At 41.7% G+C, this 16,227-nt stretch overlaps 1 protein-coding gene across 5 annotated transcripts in view; it reads left to right on the forward strand.

Annotated features, from left to right (window-relative positions):
• syt1a (synaptotagmin Ia) overlaps positions 1–16,227 on the forward strand; it is a 141,105-nt gene that overhangs the window by 44,489 nt on the left and 80,389 nt on the right. For 4 of the 5 annotated variants that reach the window (XM_020647716.3, XM_020647715.2, XM_020647714.2 and 1 more), the window contains exon 3: positions 11,401–11,473. The exons of the other annotated variant lie outside the window; for it this stretch is intronic. The gene's annotated coding sequence lies outside the window, so the exon portion shown is untranslated. The remainder of the gene's footprint in view (positions 1–11,400; positions 11,474–16,227) is intronic. 5 annotated transcript variants of the gene reach the window in all.

Raw genomic sequence — 16,227 nt, forward strand, 5'->3', positions numbered from 1 at the left:
CTCTTTCCACTCCCTCAGAGAGCGTGGGTGTTTTTTGTTGTTTGTTTTTTTTTTACCTCCTGGAGGATTAAGCTATGGCTTGGTAAATATTCAAAGGCTTGTGGAAGGCCACTCTTACTGCCTGAAGACGAAACTGTCTTGGCACATACAGAACAAAGAAGCGTAAAAAAAACAGTATCTGGTCTTCAAATTCTTCATTCATCTTCGATTAGAGATAAATCTTTCAGCTTTCTCCTCGTATGAAAGCGAAACAGTCAAACTCATTCTCTGATTATTTTCTTGACAATTTAAATGTTTTCAAAATGAAAGCGAACCACATTTTGTTTGGCTCTCTCTCGTCTTGCCTGCAGGCTGCTTTGAATTGTCCCGTTCTGCCGGCTCTGAAGCAATTTAGCGTCCTCGCATAATAGTCACCAAGATCTTGTGCCCACATTTCCTCCTCAGCGGCGTAATGACACGCGCTCAGGCTAATGTAATTGCGTTGAACTGTGTGTTTAGCAAACTTAATCTGGCGGGGAAATATTTGAACGGTGCACAGAGGTGAACTCTTTCCCACTGATGAGGCCTGTTCAGCCTGTGACTTTGCATATGAGAATTCGTGGCCAAAATCTTGTTAGCCGTTTGCATTTCATGTCTTGACATTGTATTCATCACATGCAATACACCTGTTTGTAACATGAATGCATCATTGGCCCATGTGGAGCTCTTAATCTCTTCTAACAGATGTGGAATTACTTTGGTGTCTTACTGGCTGTTTAAATGGCTGTGGCTAGACTTTCCTGCCCAGCGTCTGATTCTTTGCCAATTTTCCTCCCACTTGGTTGGCTCATAGGCATATTAAACAGATGTTTGCCTCTTTATGACCCCTCTGTTTAAACTGCAAGCATCTATTGTTGGTGGTAAGAAAAACAAGAGTGATTTTTCGCTCATTACATTTTAGAGTAGGGATCTAAGTTCTCCCAAAAAAATCCAAAAGTTTGAAGATTATTCAACAGAACTGAATTCATTCAAATGAAGTAAAGTTGTTATTTTTTGTGGATTCAAATGGTTAATTAGCGCTTGAATATCAACTGTCCCTAAAAACAACTACAGCCCCATCTTGAAAAATAATTACAAAAGCTTTAAAACCTGAAAGTTCACTGATTCTGGGAAATAACACGAGTTAAAGAAAGTGTGTAACTGCTACTTCCACTTATTACAATCAGTTGCTGAGCCAGCACATTTTGCATTAAATATTTTCTACAAGCAAGCAAGCAGAAAATCAAGAGATATTACAGATAAAGTTACCATCAATGAAATAATTAAAGACGATCGTTAATTTGCCATTAAATGGAGCAGTTCCATTAGGGATATCCCTGTGGAGATAAACATCTTAATTTCTAACTAGAATATTAGGTGGGGGAGAAGAGGGGGGCAGTCAATCATTTAACATTACTGTAATATTATCAAAGAGTCTATTAGGAGACAAACTGTGTTTATGTTGGAATGGTTAAAATCACATGGTCTCAATAAACATGTTCATGATCTGAAGTGCCCAGAAAAATGTCTACAGCAAATATTGTCGTATTTGTTTTGGTTTCAGTATAACTTTCTGATTTTCTGGCCAATCAGTACTTTTCTGTTCTGAGTTAACACATCAACAGAGCCATTATATGCGCTGGTATTAATACATCTAGTACATGTTTAAGTCGGTTTGTGTCTCTTTACTAGGTTGACTGAAAGTATGATTGAGACAGTGTTTCCATTTTTCAACCGGCATCGTTGGGCTTTAAAACTGATCTTCAGAAACCAATGGGTGACATCACTGTGACGTCGGCCATGTTTTATACAGCTGATGGATCCAGTATGAGCAGAACTGATGTCCCATTTTGGTTTAAGTCATTCGTTATTATCCTCATCTAGATCTTAAATTGTCTAGATTTAGGTATGCCAGCCAGAAACAAACAGCATACACCATCCCTCACCATTGGAATGAGATTTCTTTCTGAAATGGCCATGTTGGACTTTTCTCTTCTGATTGAGATGTTCAGGTCTCATGTGGAGTTTTTATTCTGATGAGGCTGTTATCCTGATTATTAGTAGTTCATGTAAACATAGCAACTAATGTAGTTTCCTTCTATTAATTTCAGGTTATACAAGTTGCTGTCACATCTTTACACTGAAAAAAAAAAAAAGGGTTTCTCTGCATAGCTGACGGCGTCCTGAGCCAAAACACCCAGATGCTTATTTAATGCTGCGCTGGCTCATAGTCGGCTGTAAATTGAACATGGGAGTATAATTCTAGGTGTCTGTTTGTTGTGTTCAAACACCGGTGAAACCTTCTGCCTGCGTGCTTTCATCGACGCTCCCCCCACATCAAAGAGGATTTTTAATTTCTCCCTCCTGACTCGGTTGTTCCCAAAGACGATGTCTAATGCTGTTTCATCTGTGCTGTGTATGTTAGGACGATGTTACAAATTCTATTAAGTTATGTTGAACTTCAACATCGACGTCAAAGTTGGTTTGCAGGCAAGTTGCTAGGTAACAAAACGCCTCCTTAGACTTAGACTGTGCTGTTATTTCTGAAAACTGTGTCAGGTTCTTCTTTATTCACTCCTCCAAGAATAAATGCTCACAGGCTGCTTTGTCAGACAGATAAGTGGGGAAATCTTGCCAGGGTAAAGCCAAAATAAGATATATTTATTTGGAAGATAACTTTTAGTAATCTTGAAAGTTTCTGAAGAATCTAGCAAGTGGTTTAAAAGCCCTAAAAGGAAATACAACCCCACAGAGAGGCAATGGTTATGTTCAACAAAGAAGTGGAAAAAGAGAAACACAATTTCGCTCCCATCACCTGCCTGAGTATAATTAAACCCAAAACTTACCAGTTCTTAGAAAAATGCATTAGTGCAAGAACAAAATGACACACAGACTGGAATTGTTGAACAAGACAGGCTCACAACGATGCAAATGGCTCCTGTGGTGTGAGCATCTCAGGAAGACTCGAAACAAATATGAGTGCTTTTACCTGCAGCGCATAAAAGCACCAAAGCTACAACATGTCCCACTGGGCTAATTGTCTCAGCAGGGCTCAACTTGACACAGCCTTCTTTGCCTTTCAGCCACTTTTTGCAGAGATCACACCTTCTCTTCCCCGCCCCCCCCCACCCCCTCCCCCTCACCCAGCCTTGTTGATCACACTTTTAAAATCATCCTGAAAAATGAAGAAAATGACAGCATTTACAGTTTCTTTTGTTGTTGTTGTTGTCGTTGCATTTTTGAAGTCCTCTTTCCCCTTTTGCACGTCAACATGGAATTGCAGCAAGTATCTTTCTACTCTCGGTAATAGTAGAGAGGCAACAGAAGCAAATGGAAACCCAAATTGGGCCCCTCAAAGGCGAGGAAGAGTAGCTGGAGTCAATGGACCCCTTTGCCCCTAGAGTCAAGCTTTTTACGGACCCAGACTGGCTTTGATCATCTGCTGGAAAACCCAAGGCTGAGAGGTGCATTAAAGGCACTGGTGTGGCAATCTCTTTTTCTGATCCAGATGCATTAGACTTCATTTTGTAACCTTTGTAGTTTGTTTGTTTTAAGATGAAAGCGTAGGATGAATTTATGAATGAGAGCGAGGGCAACAAAGCAGCATCAAGCTAACTTTTGGACGTTTGTCTTTCCTTTTTGATTGGCTTGAAGTATAGGCTTTGTGTTATTCTAAAATTAAATGCGTGTGACTATTAGTTCCTGAATTAGGATAGGATATTAAAGAAGGTTGCAATGTTTTCTGACATTGGATTAATTGGCCTTCCTTATTTTAGGTTTTGTCTAGTACCGTAAAAATCCGGTATATAAGACGCACCCTGTTTTGAAGGTCTCTTAGAGAGAAGGTTGAACTGTTTTCCTGCGTGACGATTTATGTTGTGTTCAGCGATGTCTACAACGTGCAGTTTCTGTGCAGCTGTGTCGCTCTTTAGTTCCGTTTGTTTTCACGTTTGGGAGTTTGCGCTCCTAATAGCTACAGTACGGCAGTTGAGCTCTCAGCCTGCTGCAGGGAAAGTTGAGATGCAAGGCTTGTGACGTTGCGAGTCGTGCTGCCCGACTCCGCTGGTCACTCTTTAACTTTAATATAGGACTCTTTCAATCAAAAGAACGCTCCACAAGGTTTATTTACGGAAGAATTTACCTCTGTTTTTTTTATAAATGCATGATTATGACCTCGTGAGGGAGAAAAGTTGTGCAGCCAGCCTGGTCTGCGTCGCCGTCTTTCCCAGCACAGCGTGCACTCAGCTTTCAATACACAGAGAATGGGGATGGGTTTTTAACATAGACTGTAAGGGTTTTAATCACCCCAGGTAGGAGTGACAGGGGCTGCTGCACCCGCTGTAATGGCAGCGCGTGTTTCAGTATTTTATACTGGTATATTGGTCGCACCGGTGTATAAAACGCAGCCAACTTTTAAGACGGAAAAATAGGCGTTAAAAGTGCGTCTTATACACCGGATTTTACGGTAGGTCACGACCTAAGTTGGTTGGTGGGAAGATATATCTCAGCTAGCTTTGGAATAATCTGAGATCCCGCAGGTGGGGCATGAAAACCTTCCTGTGGAGAAGGAGGTTTTGACTAACTTGTTAGATCTGTACAACTGAAACTAGGACAAGCTGAGGAGCGCTGATGGATTGATTACATATTATGAAGATTCAGATATTTTTTACATGCAACAAACATACACTATAAGACTTTAATTTCTGCATTTCTGGTGATACATAAAAGAAATGAAAGCACAGCACTGGAGGCACAAGACACAATGCTTTTGAAATCTGCCTTATTGTTTGAACATCCACTGAGGCACAACAACAAAAGTGTCAAGCCCTACCCTTCTTTGACATTTAGCATCTATCTAATCATCAAGCTATGTCCTTGCTGAATTTTTAGATACGTATAGACACTAAATGAGGGTATCTGTAGTATACAAACACTTTACCTAAATAGTGACCTTTTCCCTACAGTACCGCTGCTTCCGTTGTTGGCATTTCAGATCTGATGCCTGCAGTGCACCATAGGAGCATCGAATGACTCGTGTCAAATGAGCTGTGTCATTTACTGCTTTGTGTGTTTAGGGGTTGACATATAGAAAAAGAAAAAAAGAGCTCTAAGAGGAGCGCATGTTGTCCGTCTACAAACAATACCACCATTCCTTTCTGTCCAAAAGGGAAAAAGAAAGGACTTCTGTGACGCTGTAAATTGAATTTAAACACTTATGTTCTCATTGTACTCTCACAAAAACAACCTACAAGTAGCTTCATTACACAGGTTCATTAGGTTCTTTTGCTGTTGTCGCCATGGAGACGACTCCCCTCTGGCCTAGTTTAGCTTGCTTGCCCTTCCTAGCTTATGAACACTGATGCAGTTCATACAGAGCTCCACAGAGAGAGCTGACACATCTGTTAACACGTTCTGATTTACATTCTGCTGCCATAAAGCTGAGGAGGCTGGAATACATGATCTCCACAGACGCCATGTGCTCATGATTACATCCACAGCTCTATGGCCTTGTAGGTACATTTTAGTAAGACTAAAAGGTTCTTCAGACTTTATGCACATGACATTATACAAATACAAATAAACGTGCATCATGCATACGTGTCAGTTAAAGGTCTTTACTGATCTGAAATATTTTTGATTGCCTTTCCTTCAGGAAAATTCTTAGGCTGGAAAATCAATTAGGGAGTCGGTATTAGGTAGCGGTAAAGAGCGCAACCAACTTTCATTGCCTGTTATTTGCATGCTCTTAGTATGTGAGTTGCATTGTGTACAAGAGCAAAGAACCCCTCTTTATAGTTTACTGTAGCCCTATGGGTTTCTTGTACGTGCAGGCCTTTTATGTCATGTCACTCAAAATCATGTTTTAAGTGCTACTACAGAGGTCTTGTTTTTTTTTTTATCCAAGATCTCTATATCAACCTCCAATCTGTCTTTTATGATATATCCACCGACCACTCATACACTGGCCCTTTACGGTGCCTGTGCACTGTTTGATGCTTGGGGCATGTGCTTGAATAACAATCATCTCCCCTCCGGTAGCTATAGGAATATTGCCTCCAGGAGACCGATAAAGCATTGTGGGAAATGACGGAGAATGAGATAGGAATCAACCACCCTCAGCCAAGATGGAGCCCACTCTCAAATGGCTGTCCGCCAACCAAGCGCGCAACTATCTCTCGAGCTCCACCGATTGCACAGCAGACCAGACACATGTCAACATCCATCATGATCATGGGTGATCCAAACAGGTCCAGTCCATGAACACTCTTTATGTAGTGCAGATGTAGTGACACAATACACATTGCTCAACCAAGCATTGTCCTGTATGTCAGCATGTACCTTCTAGGTGGACTTCAGTAGCTTTAGTCAAACAAGATTGTTCGATTGTATTGCCGTGTTGAATGACACTGTGGCACCACAAAACTCAAACCGTTGTGGCTGTGGTCCTCCGTTATATCGTTTGGAATCACATCACATCGCAACGCATCACAAAGCATTGCATCATATCATAAGGTATTGCATCCTTTATACTATTATGAGTATACAATGTTAAGCCAAATCCTTTTTAGTGTGATTTAGGGGTTTCAGATTTGTGTTAATACATGGCTGAAAACAACGTATATTAACAATGCAATGTGTTGTGATGGCGTTGGCGGGAAAGATATGGAATGCAAAAAAAAATCCATCTTTTTCCACTCACCTTTAGCCCACTGAGGCAGGTCATTTCGGGACAGAACTGTAGAGAACATAATGAAGATACATGGCACAATTTTGAAGAACTTCATTCTGGCCATTGTCCTCAAGTGACCAGAGAAAGTAAACTTTTCATCAGAGTTTTTCTTTTAATTCCTTGAATTACCAGAAAGCAGCTTGCCGTCTCCAAAGTTTCTCCTCCTCGCTGACAGTGAGTCACCCCCAAAGTACCTTGACACAGGGAGTAAACAAGCCCGCCTCTGTTCATCAATGTAATCTTGTTTGCTCAGAGGGCAGTGTCTGTACAGGACAGCTCGGTGCCACAGGGATAAAGACCCGTGCTGGAGATATTGTGAACACTAGTTTCATGTCTCTTAAAGAAGCTGGGGTGTATCACAAATCTGTTTGACGTCACTTGGAGATGAAACGTGATCCATAAGGCTGCGTTCCCACAACAATCGGAGGTGACATGACGCTGCGAAAACAAAAAAAGAAACAATACAAATGAAATGTCAGTCAGTCTTTTTGACCGCTGTTTTTCCAACAGCTTACCTCTTTGTAGCACAACTAACCCGCGTATGTTCTTCTATAAAATGACTGCCTCCACATGAGTGGAGTTTACCATTCAAAATGATCTTTGTGGTTTATAATTACTCTCCCATTGAGAAGCCATTAAAAGAACAAGGAGAGGATTGAGTTTGAGTCACAGCAGAATAACCTGTCGTGTTTATACACCAGCAGCTGCAGAGTCTGCATTTTACCAAGGTACTGCGTTTCTCCACCCAAGCCTCGATTCAGGCTCTTTGGTGTGAAGAACAGCGTGCGGGGTGTTGTGATGGAAGACAGGGGTGTCATAATGTCACATGATGGGAATAAAGAACATGTATTTTTTGCAAAAAATAGAGCTGTAAAAAATGATTAAACACAAGTCTAAGTCTTGAGTTACAGCTTTTTCTGGGAGTTCTCATATTTTCTTTGGTATTCATTCCACTGTCAGGTGTCAATCTCTGCACCGTGTTACATTTCTAGTTCACTGTCGCTCGGTATTGTGGGCAAATGGTGTGAAGTCGAATAAAACCTTGTCATGGACAACATAAAAAAAAGGCGTCTGGGTGACAGAAAAGGGTGAAAGACTGCAAATGGCAAAAAGACAGGTGGAAAATCTGAGGAAATAAGTAGAAGTGAAACAGCAGCATGCTGGGTCTAAGATGTCATGACATTATATTCATGCTGAATCCAGTCAGCTTGCTTGAATGCAAAGGACATACACCTTTGTGTATTTGCCCTTTTGGAAATGAAAGGAAGAAGCTTGCAGCATTTACGGTAGTAGAGATGTTTTGCCCAGAGCAGATGGTTGCCTGGTGGAGACCTTTGCACATAGAGGTCTGTCTCATGTAGATTTAGAGCATGGTTGTTGTGAGACAAGCTGGGGAAACAGTAGCTAAGCACATGACAGGCATTCATTTTCTGGTAGGAGACATGTGGACGGCATGTAAACGCACAAAGGATCCAGCAGTACTGTTCTTTTTCACTCACGTACAGGCACCCTGACATTAAAGATGCTGGTTTATCACATAAAACTTGAAAGAAAAATAGTCTAAAAACCAATGACAACGGAACATTTTGAGCGCTTTACTCTGCCGTCAGTACGCCACTTCTTCAGGACGCACTGAGGCAGCTTTGGAACTTCTGGAGCTTTTTTGGAGCGAGCCTCAAATGGACAGGCTGTGGACTGTTCTGAATTGGCGTCATTTTTCAACATCAGAAGTCGGCGCTTGCCAGCCACAAATGGAGATAATGGATGCAGGCAAGAAAAAGGGGAACGGATCATTGAAAACAGATGCCCCATGGGTAATGCAGTTCTATTTAGATCAATCATGTATTACCCAGACGGCCTAACCTGGTATGATGGAAGCGCGTTTAACCGACATGTGAGATGTGTTGCTCCACGAGGAAAAGTCACCGTACACCAAAGAGTGCTGTTAAGAAATGCATCCTCTGCTCTCTAAACAGCAGAAATACTGAACAATTTAAAGCAGTACGTTTTAATAAGGTGTCTTTGGTAGAAGGAAACAGATTTTCGTAAACAAAACCTTTCCTGAAAAGTAAAGTATTCAAAGTGTGGAAGTAAAAATGCATCCTAACTTTTAATGAAGGTTCCTGATCTTTTATTCTTTTTATATAGTTGTAGCCGTGTGTAGCCCGCTATCTTTAAATAACCCAGCCTTTCAAGTAAGTTTCCACTGCGTCTGGCCATGCTGGCTGCGTTGGTGGACATGAAGCATGATCCAGGGTGTCCAGTTTGATTAACAGATGAATGTTTTAAAAGGCTCTCAGAAGCCAAAATACTGTTTACCAGCTTTTCTCCCTCACAGACAGGATACTTACAACTCCGTGGCAACTATGCTATTCCCTGTAGCTTTGGGAACCGAGGTAAAAAAACAGAAAGCTGGCCTTAAAGCTAATCTCTCTGTGTGAGTGTAGTGTAAGGGAAATCCATATTATACGAAGCACATTCTAGTGTTCTAAAGGAAAGTGTGAAAAGTGGTACACACATTATATTTGTGTCTCCCACATCATTTATACATCTGCACCAAGCTGACATATCTGGGGCTCTGCTTTCTGCCTGGCTGCCTGTCAGCGAGGAGAAAACACTCTTTTGATTGGCAGGTTACACTCTTCAAGGTCAACCTGCTCTACAGCTCGCTCTCTCAGTGTAGATTACCGTGGCAATATCTCTCCTGTTGAGCATCCCCCCCACCCCCTCCCCCCCCCAACCCTCGACTGGTTCTCAGTCTACACTCAGATCTAAAGATTGTGTCCTTTCCCCCCCTCATCGTGTCATTACATAAGCTTTGACACAGGTTGTTGAGCATGGAGATTGCTCTGCATGTTGCATTTTCTATATCTGGGATGCTGCAGGAGAAATTAATGTCATCTTTGCTGGTAATATCAGAAGGTTAGGTTTGGGAAGGGGAATGGGATGCGGTTGCATGAATTCAGCCAAGATTTTATTTGCATAATCTGTGCTTAAAGTCAACAAATGATGGAAACTACCTGAGTGGATCAGGGGGGAGTTGGATCCATGGTGATCCAACTCGGACAAATTATTCCAATAAGGGGGGTATTTAGAGGAATGATTGCCATAATGAGTCTCATTATCCTGTGAAAAAAGTGTTAAAAACTGATGAGCAGAAGGATTGTAAAAGAAAATGTGAGAACGCAGCAGGAAACAGGAACTGTGTTCTATGAAGCCCTGACAAAAGAACTTGTGCAGATGGCTGCTGAAGCCACAAAGGCAAATGCTGACTTGCTGGCGACTAATATCACGATGACATGCTCATTGTGTTCCGATCACGCTATTTGTTATGCATGCATATTTAGCAGCGCATTCTAAATGATGACGCGTCATTGATTCGTGCACAAGGTTGCAATGGGACTCGCTGTCACCACAGCCTGCGCTCCCTGTTTGTGATTTTGATATGCGAGAGCAGCTGGAAAGTGTTACAGCAATCAGTCGTTCCCAAAAGGGACCCAATATACAACTTAAAGATGATGTTATATTTTAAAATAAGAAAGGCTGACACCTGATATCACCCCCCCCCAAAAAAAAAGCAATTAAGCACAAAAGGTTTGATCTTAAATAAAAGGACACAACACCAATGATTAAAAATGAAATGAACCCGCAGTTGGCTATCATTTTGTTTGAAGTGCTGCCGTGTATAAAATGTAATTCCCAGGTGCATTGAAAAGTGGCTCAATGAGCTGTCTGGGAATACTTTATTTTCCCGCAGAGAAAACACAGTGGCTTTTAATCTATGCATCAGTTGGCAGGTAAATACACTTTTCACCGTATGAGGTGGAGAATAAATGGCAATCATGAGTAGTCAGACTGCATACAAACAACTAAAGTGCAGAGGGGTTGTTGTCTCATGGCCTCCTGTACTACTGGAGTATTTTTCACAACTAGCTTAAGCTGCTAAAACAGCCTTTATTTCAGGTATCTGCACTTCGGCATTGGATTCCTTTTTCAACATCGGCGGTTGCTGTTTGGTAGAGAGTGCAGATAGCATCGTGACTCCCATCGTTCCCCGCCTTGGCTGAACTGGGAAAGTCCTCACACCTCCACAGCAGGCATGCATCTGTTGGGAGGAGATCCCCAGCTGCTTTCTGTAACTGGTTTTCCACCACATGGCTGCTCTCCACTGGTCGTTCCCTAAATATGGCCATTTGTCTGTAAAAACAGTCCATTGATCATGGATATCTGCCAGCCAGCCACTGACACAGATTACTGTGCTGATGGTGCAATCAACGGGGGCAAAAGTTCACACAATGGATTCAGCAGTTTGAGCCCATTGTGTACTCTCCTGATTACTCTGAGATCTTAAATGCGAAGCAGTGTGTTGTGTTTGTCGTGTGTACCTGCAGTCTTGTCCGCCTGTACAGTTTTACAACAGAATTGTTCTTTAATATCCTCAAATGAATAATAAGTACATTTGAAAGACAGCCCTAACTAGTTTGCTTAAGTGGGCTCTTTTTCTAAAACTTTCCTCTATTTTTTGCTACATTTAGCAGAATCTTTCGGGCCAGAAACCCCTTGAATTAACTCAGAGATACCCCGAGAATACTCTGAGAGCTAACATAAATTAGACAATTAATGGTCTTCCTTTTTATTTTCATCTCCTCTAGATCCTCAGTGGCTGCCTGTGAGAGTGGAGGAAGCATTTAAAGAGACCCTACAGCAGGCTTTGTTGAGATAAAGGTTAGTCTGATTCCTTTTATGCACTTAAAAACAAACTCCACATGTGTTTTGAGTTATTTTACATGCAACCAAACGTTTTTTTGGGCAGTATCTATTATGACATGATCCTACAGTTGCTCTTATTTTTCCACATGCAAGTGCTTCAATCCATAAATTAGTTCTTCTGTTTTTTTTTGCTGTGTGTATGTTTATCTTATTTCTCCATTCAACACACGAGTTCCACCCTGGAGATCATTTCAGGTTCACTTAAAGCTATTTCATTGTCATGTTATCGCCCTGCTGTGTAAGATTTTATGTCATATATGTTTTATATTTCATTAAGAATTCAAAAGGTCGTAAAGTAAATGGACCATAAAATGTATTAGCCCCCTGTGGGAGGTCTTCAACATGAACGCTTCGAGCTGCCGTACCTCCTTAAATCTAGCTGGGTGCACAACGGATGCATCACGATGTAATGTCATATTCGTTCTTCTGATGGTCGGCGAAAGGATGGAAGATTATGAAAACCCAGGCATGCTATGCAGAATCTCATGTGTTGAATCATGCTGTATTGATTTTACATTGTAGAGGGGGGTGGCATAAACAAGTTGACTTCTGACAACATCACCTGTCATTGTTGCCGGCAGTCTTATCAGGAGAACAGAAGAAGATGAATCATGTGTCCCTTCAGATTCTGATTCATACAGTTTCTCATGCTGAATATGAAGTACAGAGAAAGACTTTGGGCTTTGTTGTTGTGTATCGACTCGTGCCAAAGCCAATATTAATGTGTATCTGTTGAAGTCACATTTGCAGCTTGTAGTTGGAACTAATACTGAATAGAAAGTAAGAGACAGTGAAGAGTTTTTAAATGAAATATTTCGCAACACTCGAATGTGCACATCATCACCAATAACTAGTGGTGCTACAGATCACAGCTCTCACGGCTCTACTCCTCACTAAACCATGACTCTAACTGTGAATTATTTTCAAACAAACAAATCACAATGCATCCACATGCTTCTCAGTTATGTTTTGTATCCTTAATATTCTTCATTATTATTTACACATGGCTACTATTTGAATAATGTTACAGGCTCTCAGATAAACCTGAAGTCCTTTTTTTCTTAACTACAACAGGCTGAAGCAGCATCATTTCAATACTGCCGTTTGTTACACCCTCCAACAAAGTGCATCAACATTACATACACAAAGCAGAATTATTTCTGTCAATGCAATCATTTATATAGAAATGTTTTTTTTCTTGCATACGCTCGTACACTGTAATCACGTAACATGCAACAATAGTCAAGATCAAAAAATGTCAGTGGGAAATAGACTAGAGCTCCTCTGACCACTCAAAGTGCTTTTACGTCAAAGGTCACATCTACCCATTCACACACTAATGGCAGAGACGCTGCTGTGTGACCATCAGAAATAACCCCATTCATACACATTCACACTGTCGATGAAGCAGAAGGAGCATCTTGGGGTTAAGTGTTTTGACCATGAACAAACGGGCATGTGGCTCCAGGGGATCGAACCCCTGACCTTCCAACTGAGCCACAGCAGCCCCCAATGTACCTTGCTGAACGTAAAGAACACAAAAAAGAGATCAGAGAGCTCCCATTCTCCGCTGTGAAAGAAGCAAGTATTTTATTCATGCTGACTTTGGCATGTTTTCTGATGTAACCATTTCTTCTTATTTGTGTTCTGTCATGAATTCCAACCTTTAAAATCCGCCCTGCACCGTCAAACTGCATCCTCTCACTCCCAACTTCCACGTTAAAGTCTGTATTCAAACCGCCGCCGCTGGTTCAAGCAGGGTTCAGCAGCTATTTACCGAGGCATTGTGACTGATTCCGGCCTTGTTAAATCCCATTTTGTTTTGCGAGTGCGGAGCTCTTTTCTCCTCCGGGCATGTGAAGGTGGAGGCTGAAACTGGCGCACAGACTGGAGACCCAAAGAGCGGGCCAATTTTTCATCCTTATTGCCCGTGACAGATCCAAAGTGGCAGAGCGGCGTCCGCGGAGAGGCCGAGAACGGGAGAGAGAAGACGGAAAAGTGAGAAGGATGCAGCTCGGATGGAGCGAGAGGAGTGTTTGTCTGCTTCCGCATTGTGTAGGCATGAGCGGAGCCTCGATTTTCTTTTGCTAAAACAATGCAATTCAGCAGCGTTTGTTAGAGCAGACTCGGTCAAAGACTTTCAAAGAGAGAGTCCCAGAGTGTCCTCCTCTCTTTAGTTTTGTGTTTAAGATAGAAAATAAATCCCAGTTTGGTTCACAGTGTGGTTGTCCTCTACCTTCTCTGGTAACACACAGGAATATTTTTTCCAACACATATTCGTTTAAACCGTTTATCAGTGATATCATATACAAGATTCAGAACTCCATATGTGTGGAATTAAGAAAATGAAGAGTCCAAACTTCTGTTGTACCATGATTAAGCTGTTTATAGACATTCAAAGCCAATCAACTGATATCATTTAAGCTTGATTTAACTTTGTTGGGCCTGATCACGTCTGGTTTTTATTATTATCCTCTTCCTTAAGTGGCCTAATTTTCATCCTGTGTGGATTTGAGCAGACAAAAATACGATTTATATGAGCTACCTCATATAATACTAGTCCTGTATTTTTTTAGGCACATGGTAAGGAAGCTGTTTTCTCAAACACCTCGTCTTGGTTTTATAAACCAGACTGTGTGATGTGTCCTGACACATGCGATGCGGTGATGGAGGGCCGTGAAGGGCAGCGTCAAGGTGACTTCATGGGGTGACGAATAGGGGGGTTGGATCTTCACAGGGGTAGAGGTGGGGCTGTGATACAAAAGAGAGACTAGGTGAACGGGAAGATTTTCATGCGAGAGATTTTTTGCTCCATTTTTTTCCGACCCTTTCGTTCTCTCGTTTGAGATTAAGATCTCTTGTTGTAATTATTGCTCGGTGAGGCGGCCTAATTCTGCCAAGTCGATAGCATCACACCCGTCAGGTGGTGTACGGGGGGATCTGGCAGCAGCTGCTCATGTCCTCTACATGTTCCAGTGGGCTGCAGAGGAAGGTAATTTCACTGATATGTGATACATGTCTGCTGATAGACTCGATTCTGGAAAGCTGCCAATCCACCGTCTTCTTTTGCTTGAAAAAAAAAAAAAAGGGGGATGAAGAACAGGAAACCCCTTGGGTGTCTGGCATGTTAAACAGCTGTACAATAAGGGCATCAATCATCCTGCAGAGTCCCAGGAAACATCTGTCTGGACGCTTTCCCCCCCTAAACACAGGTGCTTGACGGACAGATTCAGTTCTTTCCCTAATGAGCGATTGTGCTGACATGAACTGTGCTATCTGTTGTGCACAGGAAGGCACTGATCTGACCAGACGAAATGCACAAAGTTCCTCAGAAAAGCAGTTTCCCGTCGAAGTATTTGAATGACATACAGTCTATTTAGATACAGTTTAAGAGAGAGAACATTTCCAAAAACTGCAGAAAAATACAGTCTAACCTTGCAGCAGCAGTTGCTTTAGGTAAACATGAAAGAAAATGACGTCAGTGTGGGAGCCTTACATCCTCTCTGGGAAAGATCAGTGACATGTAGTTTGTACGACTTGTTCCTGTCACATTTCAAGAGGAGGGACAACTAACAACTGTTAAAATGCATCCCCTCACATGGCTCATTTGAAAAAGAGACACACAAAAAAATTACAAAAAAGTCATGGTGAAAAAAAAACATGGAAATCAGCCATCTGCCAAATTGTTGTTTCAAACATTGGTATTTGTATCAGCCCTGGTTTTTCCCGATCTGTTCATCCCTAGTGATGAGTTTTTATCATTTTGAAGACTATGGACTTTCATCTGTTGTTTGTTTGGTTAGTAATCTAGAAAATCTGACTTCATAATTGGGTTTAGTATCGATAAAAGGGACATTTTTAACAAGCTAAACTGGCAGGAAACAAAATCTAGAAGCCACACTGAGATCTTGTGAAAGCTTATTTTAAGGAAAATGTTTTTTTACTTATTAGATAGAAATGTCACGAGAAGAAGCAGCCGAGAGTTTATGCTTTTAAAAGGATTTAATTCAATCTGTTGCTTTCACTCGGCCTTGGAGTTGGATCAGAGTTTCCTGGTACAACTGTGGATGTTTAGATTCAGGAAGAGTCATCGTCATCACAACACTGGAACAAAATGATATGACTCAAAAAAACAGAACAAACTATTTCCCTTATGGCTTCCAATTAATACAATGATTGTAATGCACATCAGATGAGCTACCACCCCTGGTCCAGAATATATAGGTCTGTTAGGGCTTGATGCAGCGTGTCTACCTTAGGTACTGACGTGTGTAGGAGTTCAGATTCAAATGTCAGTGTGCATTTGTGTTTGCATGGATGCTTGTGCAGCATACAGGTGGGTTTTGGACCTTATCTACCCGCTGCAGCTTATAGATGTATTGAATTCCCGGTGATGCTGCTTAATGTTTGGTGACCGAACATGAATGATTGACTTTCAAATGACAAACCTGAAGCTTAGTGGCATCAGGACTCATTCAGTGCATGGCTTAAGGGGACTTTAAGTGGATAATTTGTATTAAAGTGCCATGTTGGGCATTGCTTTTGCTTAATATCTCAGTTAGGAACATGTGCGGTTAACGTGTGATTGCACGGGAGTTGTTGTTGACGTGTTAATGGCGTGTCACTTTGAGCCGTTCAGTTGTGGATCGTGACTCTTCCTCCTGTGCGGGGGAGCTGCTGCTACTCCCACACATCCCTCAACTGTCTCT

Source organism: Labrus bergylta, chromosome 23, assembly GCF_963930695.1.
Source record: "Labrus bergylta chromosome 23, fLabBer1.1, whole genome shotgun sequence".
Taxonomy (NCBI): Eukaryota; Metazoa; Chordata; class Actinopteri; order Labriformes; family Labridae; genus Labrus; species Labrus bergylta.